Source organism: Nelumbo nucifera, chromosome 1, assembly GCF_055504915.1.
Source record: "Nelumbo nucifera cultivar China Antique chromosome 1, China Antique-T2T, whole genome shotgun sequence".
Lineage (NCBI taxonomy): Eukaryota > Viridiplantae > Streptophyta > Magnoliopsida > Proteales > Nelumbonaceae > Nelumbo > Nelumbo nucifera.
The window spans coordinates 128619988-128639940 of NC_142649.1; the positions used below are offsets into that span (position 1 = coordinate 128619988).

The 19953-nt window shown below is 40.5% G+C and overlaps 1 long non-coding RNA gene across 2 annotated transcripts in view; it reads right to left on the reverse strand.

Moving 5' to 3' along the window:
• Window positions 1–370: 370 nt before the first annotated feature.
• LOC104613164 (uncharacterized) overlaps window positions 371–19953 on the reverse strand; it is a 71500-nt gene continuing 51917 nt past the window's right edge. The window contains exon 6 of one of the 2 annotated variants that reach the window (XR_737896.3): window positions 371–647. This is a non-coding gene — a long non-coding RNA (uncharacterized LOC104613164). The remainder of the gene's footprint in view (window positions 648–19953) is intronic. The other variant, XR_737897.3, reaches the window with a different exon arrangement.

Consider the following 19953-nt stretch of genomic DNA (forward strand, 5'->3'; position numbering starts at 1 on the left):
AAGAATTCACATTTGAGATAAATGTCATCAAAATTAGGTTTTGGCGATGTATGATAAACGTCACCAATGGTCGTTTCTATTTTTTAAAATGTTGGGTTTTGGTGACATTTGGTAAATGTTGCTGAAATAATCACTTTTGGTGACGTTTAAGAAATGTCACCAAAACGCACTTATTTGTGTCACTGAAACTTCATCGATCTACATTCAAATATATGATTTGTGACTTTTATCAAACGTCGTCAATGTTTTTTGTAAACGTTGCGAAAAGTTTCCACAATGCTAATGATTGCAACGTTTGCATATATGTTGCAAAAAAATTTCCGCGACATTTGGGTAGCTTTCGGCGATGTTTAGGTAACATCGCCAAAACCCTCTTTTTTTGTAGTGAACCAAGGCAGCTATATGAAAAATTATACTACAGAAGTACAGATCAATATCCTTTCTGGGCTTCTGGTCTACGACTTTCCAAGTATCCTAAAGAAAATAAATTAAGCACATAATTATTATTTTATTTTTAGTAGTTTATTACATGTTGGGCAATACCAATGAACATCATTAGAAGCAACCTAGCTATAGCATCTCAAACTTTATGTTTTTAAGTTCTTTTTGTGCTGACTGAATCATTGTCAAACCTTCTTGTCTATCTCCTGTATCAAAATCATATCGAGATATCATTGTTAGTTTTTTCAAAATGGTTGCATGTCTCAAGAGGTAATTCAAAAGAGTGATTTCACAGCTTTTTGCTGTGAAACCATCCACTTGAACATCTCAAGATGAGCCAAAGGCAATCTTGGTTCAACCCAGTATGCGAAAGGAAATAAATAAAATAGAGAGAATGATTGAACAAATATAAATAGCTGCAATCAAAATTGTAAGAATTTGAGAAATTAGACAGTGAGGTACTCACATGGGTTGAGCTAAGAGAATGTAACATAATGACCAGAGAAGTAAGGTTAGGTGCACAAGAAAGTAAATACAGAATCCCTACCAAAATTGCCCATAACATGGGTTAAAGTAGTGGGAAATGATTCAAGGGATTATGATCTAACAATGGATATGATATTGAAAGAAATGAATGATGGAACAAGATTCATGTAGACAACCCCATATAGTTGGGACAAGATTGATGTGGACTATTTGGGACATTGTTTACTTGGAGAGAAGGCAATATATATTCATGTGAAGCAAGGAATTTGGTTTTCTAAAAACTAAACTCTTCTTTTTAATTATGCTTTGGTACAACCATTTTATTCTTGATCTCATCATATGCATTCCTTTTATGTTTAAGTTTCTTGGTTCAAATGCTTGTCTCAAGCATACCAAACACTATCTTACAAAGATAAAACACATTTCAATGATCTAATTATTACTAGTTAAATTAGGAAGTTTCCATTGCATTGGTCATCTTTGGAGCAATCAGTCATATAAAATGGATAGGAATTGAATTAATCTTCAAAGGTACCCCACATAGTACATAGCCTTTCTTCTTGGTATAGGTTTTAGCATATAGTATTTGGTTTGTTAGTATGTTCTTTGGGATTTAATGCATTGTGTATCCAACATATATTAAAGGAGTGTAGAAATTTATTGAATTTGTTGTTGTTAATGGATCTTGTGGTGGTAGGATATTGTATTCATGCCAAAAATGTGTCATTGCTTAATTAGAAGATAAAGATGAAGTTGTAGCCCATTTATTATGGAATGGGATGATGCCAAGTTATACTAATTGGACTGATCATGGGGAGAAGAAGAAGAATCCAATTGGTAATAATGCACCAAATGTAAATGTTGATATGCATGGAATGCAGGATGTATTTGGAATATCAAACCAAGTGTATCAACAAGTGGATGAAGAAACTGAGGGACTAAATGAATATGTAAAGATGGGGTCTAATACAACAACTAAAAAATATTACAAATTGTTAGGTGATGCTGAACAAGATTTGTACCCAAGCTCTAAAAAATTCACAAAATTATCATTTATAGTGATGCTATTTCAGATTAATTGTCTTTGTGGGTGGTCTGACAAATCTTTTACCATGTTACTTGAGATATTGAAAGAGGTGAAGGGATGAGAGATCCATCCTATGGACACCCAAAGATTGCGGAATAAGGGGCGAATTTCAAAAATTTTATCTCTCCCTTCAACTGGGAATCGTATTCCCTATTTAGAAAATCATATTTTCAAGGATCAATCTTGAACCATAAACTGAACCAGATCTGAACCAAAAGGAGTGGGAGAGGATTATACCTGATACGGAGAAATACTATCTCCCAACGAAAGTGTTCACGCCCAAGGAAGGATCCAAAGACTGCTCCCACTGAAGATGGCGCAGTGCAGGTGGAACAGAATCAGTAGTGTTCTTCTCCAAGAACTCTGTCCTTCGCAAGAATCAGCAAGATGGCACGTGAGCACAGCTTCCTTTCAATCCTTTCTCAAAGGACTGATGTCAAGATCCAATCTTGATTTCTCCCACAAGTGGAGATCGAACTGGAAAGCAGGGTGGCAAGAACAGGGAGGCGGCAAGAGAGTATTTGCAGGGAGCATAATTCTCTCTTCTAGATTTCAGCACCAAAGAAACCTGATGATCTGTGTGTATTGTGTCTCTAAAGGCTGCCGCCCCCTTCTTCTTTTATAGTCTTAAAGGGATCAGCTCCTAATCAGATTAGGAGTTGCTAATCCAAATCATATTTGGTTTAGAAGTCCCTTTAAGTGATAAGGGATAATCCTTATCTTATCTGGAGATCAGATCAGCCATCTCCTAATCTGATTAGGAGGTTTCCAGATCTAAATCTTATTTAGATCTTGGACTCTCTAAGTGGATAGGGTCTAAGCCAAATCCTATTAGCTGATCCACTTCAGATTTCGCCCCTTTATTAACTAAATAGCAGCCCAGTTCGAAATGGGCTTTAGGCCCATTAAGCTTATGTGCTCACTTAACCCTCTTAACTGCTGCCCAGTTGGGCTTCCTTGTATGGCGTGGGACCCAAGCATTGATCTATACATCAGCCACATGGGTTCGGCCCGGCCTTTGTTACAAGGCCTGGCCGAATACACTGTCAAAGACAGTGCACCCCCTGAAACCCATCAAATGGGCTCTACGGGCCCAACACTTACCCTAAGAGGTCCCTGGGCCAAGCCACCTTGTAACACCCAGGGACTGTGGGCAGATGCAAGATTAGCCCATCAGGTATTAACCTCAATGGTCTTACACTTAACCTCTCAGCCCATAATGATCATATACTGCCCGACAAGAAAGGACCTCTCCCTCGGCTGCAAGGAACAGTGTTGCACTCTCCACTCATATGGATCCCAGGAATTAAAACCTTCTTGCAAACAATTTAGAAACCATACATATATACTTTTATATCTTATATAAAATATATTTTGCAAAACAAATCTCAACGGTTGAAATCGGCTGCCGGCAGTCTTGGTTTCCATCAGTGAGAGTGCATCCCCGATCATTACCTTTGTCCGACAAAGGGGCTGATCCTGTCACTATGATCACCCACTCAGATGAATTCTCGGACTGTCCCAACATACCCAGGTTTTGACCCCCGCTAAGGATCTCACTGATTGGTACATCAAAGACAGCCCAATCCGACACCTAGTGTAGTATCATAATCGAGTCTAGGGGTCGGGTGTAACTTTCTAGTTTTGCCCATCAATCTCCAAGGTCCAGGGCAATATTGGAAATCTGGTCCAGTTCAAAGATTCAATTAATCCTACACCGTATGTGCCTAGGGTCTCACCCTGGTAGATGAGACAGGCCACCCCAACCGACTTGGTGGCACCACAGTGTCAGCCTTGTCAGGATAGGTCTCCCCAGACCGACCCACTGGCTGTGAACATTCTAAACTAACACGAGTCTCATTAAGTGTCCAGTTTAAGGGTATTACACAGAAACATACCAAGGGAACATGAATCAAATATGTATCTTTATTCATTTACAATAAACTCATAAAGTACATCATTCTGATTGAAGCTAAGTTCATATCCGTTTGCCATTTTCTGATAAAAAAGCAAACATCAGTCCACGACCTAATTTGATTCATGTTCATTTCATAGATATGGATTTTAATCTACGTTCCATTTCCATTTATTCGTCTCTGAGATTTCCCTCCTTTCTCATCGACGGAGACTACGAGTTGTCTCTGGAAATGTGGGAAATCACATAGGGTGCATGAGGCCAACTGTTTCAGCTGCATAACCCCACCACCTTTCTGTGAAGGATCATATCCACTCATCATATGAGTTTTCCCTTTGGCCTTTGTCAGACAAGGTTCAGAGCTGTTTTCAGGTAAACCTTTCTGTCCAGTGAGTGCTTACCCATCATATTCGTGAACGCCAAGGTACCGTGAGAGAGTTCCCATTTTCTGGTGAAGCCCCTCCCACATCGGTCTATGACGCCCCTATCATCTTATTAAACACTTAGACAAGCCCAACAGCAAATAGATAGCCCATTTTCTGGTACGTTTCCTCATTACTGAAGGACCCATCCTCGTGCTAATGATGGAAGGCCTTTAGAGAGTTCATCATATGAATCTCCCTATCACATGCACTCATATTATCTGGAGGGAACAAATAATTACGCCCTAGTTCCATCTTTAGGTCAAACCAAAGTGGCTCCCACTGACTTTCATAAAGCCAGATTTTGGTGGGCCTAAATCGGCAAGGGTTCCGCACGAGACCTCATGATGAGGTGTGGGGCCCACCACTTAGGGAGGTCATCCAATGACCAAAAGGGACACCATGGCAATGATGTGCATTCAGCCATGGTGTGCGAAAGAGCCACTGTCGATTGAGCATGGGCCAAGTACTTATGGCCCATGTACGTAGCACATCACACATCCATACATCACATGCAGGGATAAATTGATCCAATCAATTAATTATCTGTAAAGCCCATTTGAAGCCCATTTTAAATCCATAATATTAACCATTAATATTATCTAGGTATATGGGCCGAATGGTTCAACCCATATAGCTTTATGTGTTAAGTGGGCTTTTAGTAGTTTTAACTATTTAAAACTGGGCCTTTACAGGTTGGGCCGAATTAACCATTTAATTAAATATCAATCCTTAAGCCCAATAGTGGGAAATTAGGGCTGACTTTCAGCCTTGATTAAACCTTAGGTTCGGTCCAAACAGTTTGAACCAATCTTGGTTCGAATGGGTCTAGGGTTTGATCTTTAATTAAATCTTTAATTCAAGAAAATAATCTGAAATTAATTACTGATAAAAGAAAAACAAGAATCAGTAAATCAGGGTTGTTCGCACAATCCATCCTGCAAAACAAAGGTTAGATCACAGAATGCAGTTTCACAAACTGCAAATCACAGATGGCGATTCTCCCATCTGCGAAATCTACTTCTCTGCGAAATCTCCCTTTCTCCGCCGCCATCTTCGATCCATAATTAAAATAAATAGAAATCCTATTTCTATTAATAATTACAACAGATCGAATACCTATACATTGAGTCTAGAAAATAAAAAAAATATTTACAGACCAAATGTAATAAATAAATCAAGAAACTGCAAACTTTGCAGGTTCCCTGCGCAAACCACGATTTCGATCTCCTCTTGTACGAACAGCCCATAAATCAAGAAAATCATAAAGAACAATTCTAAATAATAATCAAATTTATATAAAATTAATTTCAGATTATTCGCCCATTAATTTTGGGAACAAAATTTCCCAAAACCCATATCTGCGCAAATCGGGTAGAACACCTTCTGCCCATTTGCGCAGGTTCAGATCTGAAACAAACTGGTTCAAGCTTTGAACATGGGCTCTGATACCACTGAAGGGATGAGAGATCCATCCTATGGACGCCCAAAGATTGCGGAATAAGGGGCGAATTTCAAAAATTTTATCTCTCCCTTCAACTGGAAATCGTATTCCCTATTTAGAAAATCATATTTTCAAGGATCAATCTTGAACCATAAACTGAACTAGATCTGAACCAAAAGGAGTGGGAGAGGATTATACCTGATACGGAGAAATACTATCTCCCAACGAAGGTGTTCACGCCCAAGGAAGGATCCAAAGACTGCTCCCACTGAAGATGGCGCAGTGCAGGTGGAGCAGAATCAGCAGTGTTCTTCTCCAAGAACTCTGTCCTTCGCAAGAATCAGCAAGATGGCACGTGAGCACAGCTTCCTTTCAATCATTTCTCAAAAGACTGATGTCAAGATCCAATCTTGACTTCTCCCACAAGTGGAGATCGAATTGGAAAGCAGGGCGACAAGAATAGGGAGGCGGCAAGAGAGTATTTGCAGGGAGCAGAATTCTCTCTTCTAGATTTCAGCACCAAAGAAACCTGATGATCTGTGTGTATTGTGTCTCTAAAGGCTGCCGCCCCCTTCTTCTTTTATAGTCTTAAAGGGATCAGCTCCTAATCAGATTAGGAGTTGCTAATCCAAATCATATTTGGTTTAGAAGTCCCTTTAAGTGATAAGGGATAATCCTTATCTTATCTGGAGATCAGATCAGCCATTTCCTAATCTGATTAGGAGGTTTACAGATCTAAATCTTATTTAGATCTTGGACTCTCTAAGTGGATAGGGTCTAAGACCAATCCTATTAGCTGATCCACTTCAGATTTCGCCCCTTTATTAACTAAATAAGCAGCCCAGTTCGAAATGGGCTTTAGGCCCATTAAGCTTATGTGCTCACTTAACCCTCTTAACTACTGCCCAGTTGAGCTTCCTTGTATGGCGTGGGACCCAAGCATTGATCTACACATCAGCCACATGGGTTCGGCCCAGCCTTTGTTACAAGGCCTGGTTGAATACACTGTCAAACAATGCACCCCCTGAAACCCATCAAATGGGCTCTACGGGCCCAACACTTACCCTAAGAGGTCCCTGGGCCAAGCCACCTTGTAACACCCAGGGACTGTGGGCAGATGCAAGATTAGCCCATCAGGTATTAACCTCAATGGTCTTACATTTAACCTCTCAGCCCATAATGATCATACACTGCCCGACAAGAAATGACCTCTCCCTCAGCTGCAAGGAACAGTGTTGCACTCTCCACTCATATGGATCCCGGGAATTAAAACCTTCTTGCAAACAATTTAGAAACCATACATATATACTTTTATATCTTATATAAAATATATTTTGCAAAACAAATCTCAACGGTTGAAATCGGTTGCCGGCAGTCTTGGTTTCCATCAATGAGAGTGCATCCCCGATCATTACCTTTGTCCGACAAAGGGGCTGATCCTGTCACTATGATCACCCACTCAGATGAATTCTCGGACTGTCCCAACATACCCAGGTTTTGACCCCCGCCAAGGATCTCACTGATTGGTACATCAAAGGCAGCCCAATCCGACACCTAGTGTAGTATCATAATCGAGTCTAGGGGTCAGGTGTAACTTTTCAGTTTTGCCCATCAATCTCCAAGGTCCAGGGCAATACTGGAAATCTGGTCCAGTTCAAAGATTCAATTAATCCTACACTGTATGTGCCTAGGGTCTCACCCTGGTAGCTGAGACAGGCCACCCCAACCGACTTGGTGGCACCACAGTGTCAGCCTTGTCAGGATAGGTCTCCCCAGACCGACCCACTGGCTGTGAACATTCTAAACTAACACGAGTCTCATTAAGTGTCCAGTTTAAGGGTATTACACAAAAACATACCAAGGGAACATGAATCAAATATGTATATTTATTCATTTACAATAAACTCATAAAATAAATCATTCTGATTGAAGCTAAGGGCATACAAAACTGTCTAACAAGAGGCTATATCAGAAGGTGAGGTGTTGCCAAGTTCACACTATGAAACAAGGAAGATCATAAGGCAACTGGGTTTTGACTATACTAAGATTCATGCATTACCCAATTATTGCATGTTATAGTGGAAGGAGGATGGACATAGAGATACTTGTAAGGCTTGTGGTTGTTCTCGATGGAATGATTCTTCCAACACAAATAATGGCAATGGGACATCTTCATCTAAACGTAAGGGCAAAATCTTGGCTAAGGTTTTACGCTACTTTCCTTTGCGACCAAGGATACAGAGGTTATTTGTGTTATCCAAAATGGCTTCATCAATGAGATGGCATGAAGAAGGGTGTAAAAAAGATGGGAGATTAAGGCATCCGATTGATTCTCCAACTTGGAAAACTTTTGACAAAAAGCACCCATCATTTGCACTAGATCCACGTAATGTAAAACTTGGGTTGGAAAGTGATGGTTTTTATCCATTTGGAGTAATGTCTACATCTTATAGCATTTGACCTGTTGTGCTGGTCATTTATAACCTACCCCCTTGGATGTGTATGAAGCAACCGTATATGATGTTGTCCTTATTGATTCCTAGACTACGTTCACTAGGTAATGATATTGATATACTTGCAGCCATTGGTGGAAGATCTTATTGATTTATGTGAAAATGGTTTACTAACATATGATGCATTAAAGAAAGAACAATTTTTTTTTGCATGCAACTATCCTTTGGACAATCAACAACTTCTTTGCTTATGTTAATTTGTTAGGGTGGTCTACCAAAGGTAAACTGACATGTCCTTTGTGTTAGAGGGATACTTGTTCACTAAAGTTGAAAAGTTGACACAAGTTGAGGGAATATTACCTACTCGAACTTGCTTTCAGAGATCGAAAAAACTAGATACTTAAGTGGGAATGTCGAATGATTCACTTCAGGGTTTCGATGAAACCCAAGTTGTCTGGTGCAGTTGGAATCGATGCTACTTGAACTTGCTCCCAAAGGTTGAATAAGCCAGATACTTCGGTGGGGATAGAGAATGATTCACTTTTGGGTTCCGGTGAAACCCATGTTGTTTGGCGCAGTTGGAATTGGCGCTGCACAGTTGCTCAATTTCGAACACAAGTATGCTCTTATTGGGTCTTGATGATGCGCGATCTGGGAGCTCCTAGTTGGAGGGTTGCCTGGACGTACTCTAGTGATGAGTTGGAGCAAACTACAAAACAATGACCAGAGTGACCGGGGTGGATGACCTGGGGAGGTTGCTTCGATGCTTAAGTCAGTATTATGTTGTGGTTACAAGCTATAAATTGAGTGCTAAAGAGCTTGGATGCAAGTAATTGCGCGCGTACCTGGACCATGGTGGGATTAATGCCTTTATATAGCTGAGCCATTGCAGGTTTCCCAAAACAGTCCCGAGATCTGCGGCCTAAATGGACGAGATCCGTTACCTCTTTAGTCGGGGAGTAACGTATCAATCAATGAACCTTATTGTCGACGCCCGATCCGATCAGGGAGAAGATAAGGCTTGTCGTTATGCGGTATTATCCTGTAATATTCAGAGTCTATTGGGAAGCTACTGGAATTGATTACATGTCACTTCGGCCAAACGTTCGAACTCCGCATACTGCTGACTAGGCTCCCCTTGCTGAGTTGTCATCCTATAGGCAGATCGTGTCCACGTGACCTTTATTTGCTAGGTCGTGCCAAATTACCCCTCATCAATTGCCCTCCACTCCTCGTGGAAGGGGTCCTGACCCGACGCGGGGAGTTCATGACGAGCTTAGGTGGATTTGGCATGAAGTCTAGGTGATGTGGAGGGGGAGTTGTTGGTCGGATCTATTCAACCGTTCGGCTCAACCAAGAAGTGACCCAGATCGCATACCCAGAATGCGCGGACATCAAGCCGATTATAGACTCCGTGGACATCAAAACACGCGGTAAATCAATTTCAACCTCGGGAGGCATGCAACCGATTTTCCTAGGAGCCGTCAGATCGTGTTGATCTTGACCATTGATTCCCGGATATACTGGTTATAAATAGGGGCCAAAGTGAGTGTGGTAAGCAGATTTCAGGCCAACCCAGGGCAGAAGCACTGGACTGCTGTGAAAAACATACTTAAATACCTTCGAAGGACAAAAGAGTTTTGTCTGGTATTCGATGGTAGTTCACTACAGATCCAGGGGTATACTGATGCCGATTTCCAATCGGATCCAGATGATAGAAAGTCTACATCTAGGTTGTTTTCACAATAGGATCATGTGCTGTTTGCTGGAAAAGCAGCAAACAGGGGTCCACGACAGACTCCACAACCGAGGCCGAATACATTGCCGCAAGTGAAGCTGCCAAGCAAGTCGTGGGGATAAAGAAGTTCGTTCACGAATTTGGAGTAGTTCCATCTAGCACATCACCCATACCGTTGTTGTGTGACAACAATGGAGCGATTGCTCAGGCTAAGGAGCCATGAGGCCACTCGAAGTCGAAGCACATCGAGAGGAAGTATCACTACTGCGGGAGATTGTTGGTAGAGGGGACATCCTGATTCAGAAGGTAGCATCAACGGAGAATGTAGTAGACCCATTGACTAAGCCACTGACACAGAAAGTGTTTGAGAAACACGTGGAAAGTATGAGACTCCGGCTTGTACCAGATTGGACTTAAGTGCAAGTGGGAGCTGTTAGATAGTTGTATGCCCTTAGCTTCAACCAGAATGATGTATATTATGAATTTATGTTAAATGAATAAAGTACGTATTTGATTCATGTTCCTATGGTGTGTTTCTGCGTAATACCCTTAAACTGGACACTTATGAGACTCGTGTTAGGGTGGCCTGTCTCAGCCGCCAGGGTGAGACCCAAGGCAAATGCAGTGTAGGATTAATTGAATCTTTGAACCAGACCAAATTTCCAGTATTGCCCTGGACCTTGGAAATTGATGGGCAAAACTGAAAAGTTACACCTGACACCTAGACTCAAATATGATACTGCACTAGGTGTCGAATTGGGCTGTCTTTGATATGCCAATCAGTGAGATCCTTAGCGGAGGTCAAAACTTGTGTATGTTGTGACAGTCTGAGAATTCATCTGAGTGGGTGATCATAGTGACAGGATCAACCCCTTTGTCGGACAAAGGTAATGATCGGGGATGCACTCTCTCTGATGGAAACCAAGACTACCGGCAGCCGATTTCAATCGGTGAGATTTGTTTTGCAAAATATATTTTATATGAGATAAAAGTATATATATTATGGTTTCCAAACGTTTGCAAAAGGTTTTAATTCCCGGGATCCATGTGAGTAGAGAGTGCAGCATTGTTCCTTACAGCCGAGGGAGAGGTCCTCTCTTATCGGGCATTGTATGATCATTATGGGCTGAGAGGTTAAGTGTAAGATCATTGAGGATAATACCTGATGGGCTAATCTTGCATCTGCCCACAGTCCCTGGGTGTTACAAGGTGGCTTGGCCCAGGGACTACTTAGAGTAAGTGTTGGGCCCATAGAGCCCATGTGATGGGTTTTAGGGGGTGCACTGTTCATAACAGTGTATTCAGCCAGGTCTAATAACAAAGGCTTGGCTGAACCTATGTGGCTAATGTGTAAATCAATGTTTGGGTCCCACACCATACAAGGAAGCCCAACTGGGCAACAGTTCGGAAGGCTAAGTGAGTGCATAACTTAATGGGCCTAAAGCCCATTTCGAACTGGGCTGATTTGATCAATTAAATAAGGGGCGAATTATGGGATTGGATTAGCAGATAGGATAGGGTCTTAACCCTATCCACTCATATAGTCCAGATCTAAATGTGATTCAGATCTAGAAACCTCCTAATGAGATTAGGAGGAGAAGAATGATCTAATCTGCAGATAAGATAAGGGTTTACCCTTATCACTTAAAGGGAATTCTGATCCAAATATGATTTGGATCAGCAGCTCCTAATGGGATTAGGAGCTAATCCCTTTAAAATTATAAAAGGAGGAGGGGGCGACAGTCTTTAGAAGACACATTCACATCCTCTTCAGAGCTGAAATTACAGAAGGAGAAATTAAGCAAACCTGCGTAATTCTTTCTTGCCGCCTCCTTCCTGCTGCCACCTCACCTGCCAGTTCGATCTCCAGTTCAGTGGGAGAAATTAAGATTGGATCTTGATATCAGTTTCTTGTGAAGGGACTAATAAGAAGTTGTGCTCACGTGCCGTCCTAATAATTCTTGCGAAGGATTAGGTTCTTGGGAAGAACATTGTTGATTCTGCTCCATTCTGCACTGTGCCATATTCAGTGGGAGCAGTCTTTGGATCCTTCCTTGGGTGTGAACACCTTCGTTAGGAGATATTATTTCTCCGTATCAGGTATATTCCTCTCCATAACTGTTTCTCGACTTCTTGTCTGAACTCTTTGAACCTTTCAAAGGATTCAGACTTATGTCTCATTAGGTACACGTAACCATATCGAGAATAATCATCGGTAAATGTAATGAAGTACATGTGTTGGTTACGAGTCCTAACACTTGGGGGACCACATACATCAGTATGTATAAGGTCAAGTGTGCCTGTACATCTTTCAAGCTTACTGTTAAATGGTCGTTTTGTCATCTTTCCTTGGAGGCAAGACTCACAAGTGGGAAAATCTTCTACAGTTAGAAAATCCAAAGGATCATCATTTACTAGCCTTGTGATTCGGTCAGTACCGATATGGCCAAGTCAGTAATGCCATAGGCACGTGGGACTAACTGTATCACGAGTTCTTTTCTTGGGGTTTTCGACCGACGTATTTTCGGTTAAGTTAGTTTGTAGAGAAGGACGTAGAACATAGAGATCGTTCTCTAGTTCCCCCGCATGCGATGAATTTATTATTTAGTTTAACAGTAATCAAATTACAAAAATAAACAGTATATCCATCAGCAGACAGTTTAGAAACAGTAATCAAATTTCTTCTTAAGTTCTGTACATAAAGACAATCTTTAAGTATGAGAATTCCTTCTCTAAAAACTAATTCTACGGTTCCTATTGCCGCAACTGCAACATTTGCAGTTGTTCCCAAGAAAAGCATCACTTCCCCTTCACTCAACCTTCTGCTAACTTTGAACTCCTACAGTGAATTACACACATGAGTTAAAGCCCCGGAGTCAACACACCAGGACACAAAAGTGACTAACAAATTAGTCTCTATGACACAAGTTTTGAATTTACCTTTCTTAGATTCTAGGTAGGCGGGACAGTTCCTCTTCTAGTGGTCGACCTGCTTGCAGAAGTGACAGGCATCGGATGCCTTGTTTTTCTTCTACTTCTTAGATTTGACAACTTTCTTCTGGGGCTTCTTTGCCTTCCTCTTTTTCTTGCCCAATTTGCTAATTTCAACAAGCATAGCCACAAACTCATCATTTTTTATCAAATCCTCGGCCCTCTGCAACATATTGCTGAGTTCCTGGACACTGACATTCAGCTTGTTCATATTGTAGTTCATTATGAACGGATTAAAGGAAAGAGGCAGAGAATTAAGGATGGCATCCACTTGCGTGGCAAGATCTAGCCCGGATCCAAGGGCTTTAAGCTCGTTGATGTAGCCCATCATCCGAAGACAATGGTCATTAACTTTTTGCCCTTGGACATTTGCGCGATCATGAACAACTTTAAGACCTTCTGCCGAGTAGAACGATTCTGCTCTTCGTACATCGTCTTTAAACTATCCAATATGTCCTTGGCTAGTTCAATCTGATCGAACTGCCTCTGTATTGGATTGTCTAGGGAGGCAATGACATAGTAGCGAGATAGAGAGTTTTTATCCTCCCAATCTTGAAATTCCCTCCTTCGGGCCTCAGAAGCCCTATCAGTTGGACGCTTCGGTGCAAGATTTTTAACTATATTATCCAACTTCTCGGAATTTAAGACCAGCATAAGTTTCTGTACTAGTCGGCATAGTTTGAACCCTTAAGCTTGTTATCGTTAAGCAGGTTAGCAAATTGTCCATAACCTTAGTTTGATTCAAGTTACCTACATAGATATGGATTTTAATCTATGCTCCATTTCCATTTGTTCATCTCTGAGATTTCCCTCCTATCTCAGTGACGAAGATGGCGAAAATGTCTCTGGAAATGTGGGAAATCACATAAGGTGCGTGGAGCCAACTGTTTCAACTACATAACCCCACCACCTTTCTATGACAGATCATATCCACTCATCTTATGAGTTTCCCTTAGGCCTCTGTCAGACAAGGTTCAGAGCCGTTTTCATGTAAACCTTTCTGTCCAGTGAGTGCTAACCCGTCATATTCAGGTTACGCCAAGGTACCGTGAGAGAGTTCCCATTTTCTGGTGAAACCCCTCCCACATTGGTTTATGACGCCCCTATCATCTTATTAAACACTCTGACAGACCCAACAACAAATGGATAGCCCAATTTTATGGTGTGTTTCCTCATTACTAAAGAACCCATCATCGTGCTAATGATGTAAGGCCTTTAGAGAGTCCACCATATGGATCTCCTTATCACATGCATTCATATTTGCTGGAGGGAACAAAATTACGCCCTAGTTAATTTAGGTCAAACCAAAGTGGCTCCCACTGACTTTCATAAAGTCAGATTTATGGTGGCCCAATTCGGCTAGGGTTTCCACACGCGTCCCTTTTCAGGGTTGTGGGGTCCATCATGAAAGGAACGGGTCATCCAATGACCATATGGGACACCATGGCAATGATGTGCATTCAACCATGGTGCGCAAGAGCCACTAACGTATCATCATGGGTCAAGTGTTTATGGCCCATGGTCGCACCACATCAAACATCCACACATCACATGAAATGGAAGAATTGATCCAATTAATTAACTACTGTAAAGCCCATTAATCAGTCTGTTTAAAGTCCATAATATTAACCATTAATATCATCTAGGTATATGGGTTGAGTCGCAGTTAGCAGTTCGGCCCATATAGCTTTTATGTAAAACTAGGCTTTTGTAGTCTTAACCCCTTAAAATTGGGTTTTACAGGTTGGGCCGAATTGGTTCTTCCAATTAAAAATTGATTTCAGACTTGGAAGTGGGATATAACAGGACTGAATACAACCCCTTTCGAACCCTAGATTCGGTCCAAACAGTTTTGGTCCAATCTGGTCCGAAACGGTCCAAAAACAATTTTTAATTCAAGAAACAATTCAATGAAAGATCTGGAAATAAAATTCAAAATTTTTGACAATCAAAAACAGATTTGGACTGTTCGTACAACCTGCAAAACAGAGGTCAATAATTAGGGTTGCAGATTCCCAAACTGCAAAAACGCGGATAGCGAACTCTTCATTTGTAAACCTCCAGCGCCGCCGTCTTGTCAATCAAGAAAATAAGAAAAAACAAAAATCCTATTTCTATTAATTAATTACATTCTTGATTGAATCCTATACATTCAGTCTAGAAAAATAAAAAGAAATTATTATACAGATCAGAATGAATAGAAACTGCAAATAACAGGTGCGTAGACATTCTGCACCAAATTTGATCTTCGAACTCCATGTACAAACAATCCATTAAATCAGAAATAAAATAAGAACAATTCTAAATTAAATTTTAGATTTAACGAAAATTAATTTCAGATCAATCGCCCATACAAGAAACAATTTCTTGAAATAAAACTGCAATCTGCGCAATACCCAGATAGAACAACTTCTACCGAATTGTGCAGGTTCAGATCTGATTTCTTGGTTCAAGATTCGAACCTATGGCTCTGATACCACTGAAAGGAGGGAGAAATCCATCGTATGGACGCCAAGAAAACAACGGAATAGGTGGGTGGATTTCAAAATTTTTTCTCCCTTCAATCAACTGGGAATCGCATTCCCTTATTTTAAAATCAAATATTCAAGGATCTACTCGAACCTAACTAGACCAGATCTGAACCAAAGATCAGGGAAAAGGTTATACTTGATACGGAGAATCAAAATCTCCCAACGTTGGTGTTCACGCCTAAAGAAAGATCCAAGATCTGCTCCCGCTGAAGATGACACAGCGACGATGGGGCAGAACCAGCAGTGTACGTCCTACGTACCGAACTCTTCGCAATAATCCATTGGAGGCTTAGAGCACCGAACCAAATCAGTCTTTCAGTAAAGACTGATCTCAAGAACTAGTTTCTTGATCTTCCCTTCAGAGGAGTTCGAACTAAGCAATAAGGTGGCAGTGGCTGGAGGAGTTCCTAAGGCTAAAAAGTGGCGTGGAAGCAGATTTCAGCTTAGGAAGAAGAGATCCTATCTCAGTTTGCAGAAGTTGTTATTACAAAACCCTAGGTCCAATTCTTGTAATTCAAGATTAGGGTTTACTCCTTTCTTAGTGATTAAGAAATCTCCTAATCCTATCAGGACTTATCCCAATCCAAATCAGTATTTAGATAGGGGTAATGTTAATCCTATCTGCAAATAGGTCAACCCACTCCTGATCTTATCAAGAGGTTACCAAATTCAAATGTGATTTGAATTTGGTCTCCAAGAGTGGATAGGGTTAGAACCGTAATCCTTTAGCTAACCCTAATCCTAGATACGCCCCCTTAAGTGGGTGATCATATCAGCCTAGGCCGAAATGGGCTTTAGGCCTAATAAGTAATGAATGCTCAATAAGTTTTCAAACTGCTGCCCAGTTGGGCTTCTTTAAATGGTGTGGGACCAAGCATTGATTTACACATTAGCCACATGGGTTCGGCCCAACCTTTGTTACAAGGCCTATCCGAATTCACTAGAGAGCCCAATGAACCCCTTGAGCCCATCACATGAACTCTATGAGCCCAACACTTACACTAAGTGATCCTTAGGCCAAGCCATCTTATAAAAACTCAAGGACTGTGGGCAGATGCAAGATTAGGCCATCAGGTGCAATCCTAAATGGCTTTACACTTAACCTCTTAGCACATAATGATCAAACATGGCCCGACAAGAGAGGACTTCTCCCTCGGTTGCAAGGAACAGTGTTGCACTCTCTACTCACATGGATCCCGGGAATTAAAACCATTTGCAAACATTTTGAAACCGTATAAGTATATATATCATATATATAAAATTTACAAAACAAAATTCCAACGATTGAAATCAACAGCCAGTAATTTGGTTTCCATTAGACAAGCCACCCCAACAGTTGGCAGCACACCAGTGTTAGCCTTGGCAGGATAAATCTCCATAGACTTATCCAATGGCTGTGAATGTTCTAAACTAACACGAGTCTCATTAACTGTTCAGTTTAAGGGTCTTACATAGAAATATACCACACAACATGAATCAAACATGTACTTTATTTATTTACACTAAAATTCAAATGTACATAAAAACTGATTGGAGCTAAGGGCATACAAAACTGTCTAACATAAATAAGTAATTATGGTGACAACTGAGGTTCAAAGGGGCATAATAAAGTTGAACTCTCATTAAGATATAGTTACAGATGTGAAACTTAGTTCAATTTGATTATTAATTTTGACAATCAAGGAACTGATTTATATATTGAATGGGAGTGAAGACAGGACTATGAAGAAATTCATATTCTCCTTTTCTTGGATATTATACATGTGTTAAATGGTAGTTTACAAGAATAGGAGCTGAACACCTACAAAAGTTCCCCAACTACTCAATGCATTTTTATCCTAAAAATTCACCCGATAAATGGTGAGAACAAAAGAGGGGGGTATTCAGTTTATGGCTGATGTCTTTGCTTGAGGACAAGCAAAAGCTTAAGTGTGGAGATATTTGATGAACATACAATTTATCTATAATTGCCAAGGTTTTTGCATGGCGTCTTATGCTGGTTTTATTCAATTTTGCCCTAATTTAGCTTAATGACAAGAAAGATTTCAGGAGTAATCAATTCAAGAAAAAGAAGGCAAAAGGTAAGAAAAGAAGGCCAAAAATTACCAAATTCAGTCCAATTCACCCATACAAGAAAGAGAGCATAATTCGGCCCAAGTAGTGCAAGTTAATTCCTTGGGAAAACCTAAGGAAAGAAGCCTAGCAAGGAGAAAATTTCGACCCAGCAAGAGGAGGACCATTCTCAGCCCAAAGAACAACCTAGAGTATAGCTAACATGTGCTAAGAAGGAGCTTAATTGCAGTCCAAATAGTAGCCCAAAGGAGCTAGGGGCGGCAACCCTTAGAAGGTTCTTGAGAGAGCACTCTAGAAGGTTCGAAGGGGGTGTAATACACCCCATTCTAGAGGCTTTAAGAAGGGGCAAGAGTTCCCTTGAAAATCTATATAAGAAGGCCTCTAGAGGGGGGAGAGGGGTTCATTTGCTTGTGTTCAAGGCTCTCCCATCCCTTGGGGTTTGAACACATTGAAGAGAAGAAGAGAGAAGAAGAGCTAGACACAAGAAGGAGAAGAAGAAGGGCTAAAGAAGTTCAAGCTAGCAAGAAGAGAAGAAGGTGAGTTTGAATTTGGGGAATTTTGATTCAAAGTTCTTATGTAATAATTCCTTTTAGTTTCATCTTTCTTTGGTTTGAATTCAGCTTCTTTTGATGTAAAATTTTCTCTCTCCCTCTTCCTTTCTCTCTTGTTGAAATTAAGGCTGTAAAATTTCAGATTAAGTAATAAATTTCTTTCTCAGTCGAATGAATCTGATTTGTTCTTGATGCTTCTTAAATAGAGGGTGATTCTAGATCAGATTAGCCAATTTATCTTTCAAAACTCAGATAAGAATTTTCAGGTTGGCCAATTTGATCTAATGCTAGGAATTCTTAGGGTGCTTGAGAAATACTCTAGGAATTTAAATCTACTACTTAAGAACTGAATTGCATGCAAAGTTAGAGATAACTTGCACAATTCAGTTGGTGATCAATTTAGATTTGAATTGATTCTTTATATGTGTTTGAAGAAATGCATGCATGAATGATTAAATCATTGATAGAGATATAGGGATCATCATTCATGCATATGATAAACATGCACTTGAAAAAGGTTGTTCATGACCTTAGGGTTTCACCAAACCAAGGCTTAATCATGGCCTATTCGAATGACTCAAGTTGATTGATTGCTGAATCTTGAAATTAGGGTTTTATTGCCTACTCTTTTAACTTGAATTGAAAGCATATGAGCCAATGTTTTAGGTAGATTTTAGCTTAAGATTTTAGTTTTAGAATAAAGTTATACTGTGTTGTTAATTAGATAAGAATTGACTAATTTAGTATTGGTAGTTGTTTCCTAAATCCTCGTGGGAACGATACTCTATTCACTACTTTACTACTTGAACGGCTAGTGCACTTGCTAGAATTCGTCAGAGAGATACTCGCCACATTGATCTGATCGAAGGGCCTTAATTTCTCTCCCTAACTGTTTCTCGACTTCTTGTCTGAACTCCTTGAACTTTTCAAAGAATTTAGACTTCTGTCTCATTAGGTACATATAACCATATCGTGAGTAATCATCAGTGAAGGTGATGAAATGCACGTATTGGTTACGAGTCCTAACACTCAGGGGACCACATACATCAGTATGTATAAGGTCAAGCGTGCTTGTACATCTTTCAGGCTTACCGTTAAACGGTCGTTTTGTCATCTTATCTCGGAGGCAAGGCTCACAAGTGGGAAGATCTTCCACGGTTAGAAAATCCAAAGAACCATCCTTTACCAGCCTTGTGATTCGGTCAATACCGATATGGCCAAGTCGGTAATGCCACAAGCACGTGAGACTAACTATATCACGAGTCCTTTTCTTGGGGATTTCGACCGACGTAGTTTTGGTTAAGTTAGTTTCTAGAGAAGAATGTAGAACATAGAGACCGTTCTCCAGTTCCCTACAGGCGATGAATTTATTGTTCCTTTTAATAGTAATCATATTACTAAAATAAACAATATATCCATTAGAACACAGTTTGAAAACAGAAATTAAATTTCTTCTTAAGTTTTGTACATAAAGACAATCCTTAAGTACAAGAATTCCTTTTCTAAAAACTAATTCTACGGTTCCTATCGTCATAGCTGCAACACTTACAGAAGTCCCCAAGTAAAACGCCACTTCCCCTTCACTTAGCCTTCTGCTTACTTTGAACCCCTGTAGTGAATTACACGCATCAGTTGAAGCCCTGGCAGAACACAGAAGTAATTAACAGATTAGTCTCTATGACACAAGTTTCGAAATTACCTTTCTTAGATTCCAGGTGGGCATGACAGTTCCTCTTCCAATGGTCGGCCTACTTGCAGAAGTGACAGGTATCAGATGCCTTGTCTTTCTTTTGCTTCTTAGATTTCATGACCCTTTTCTGG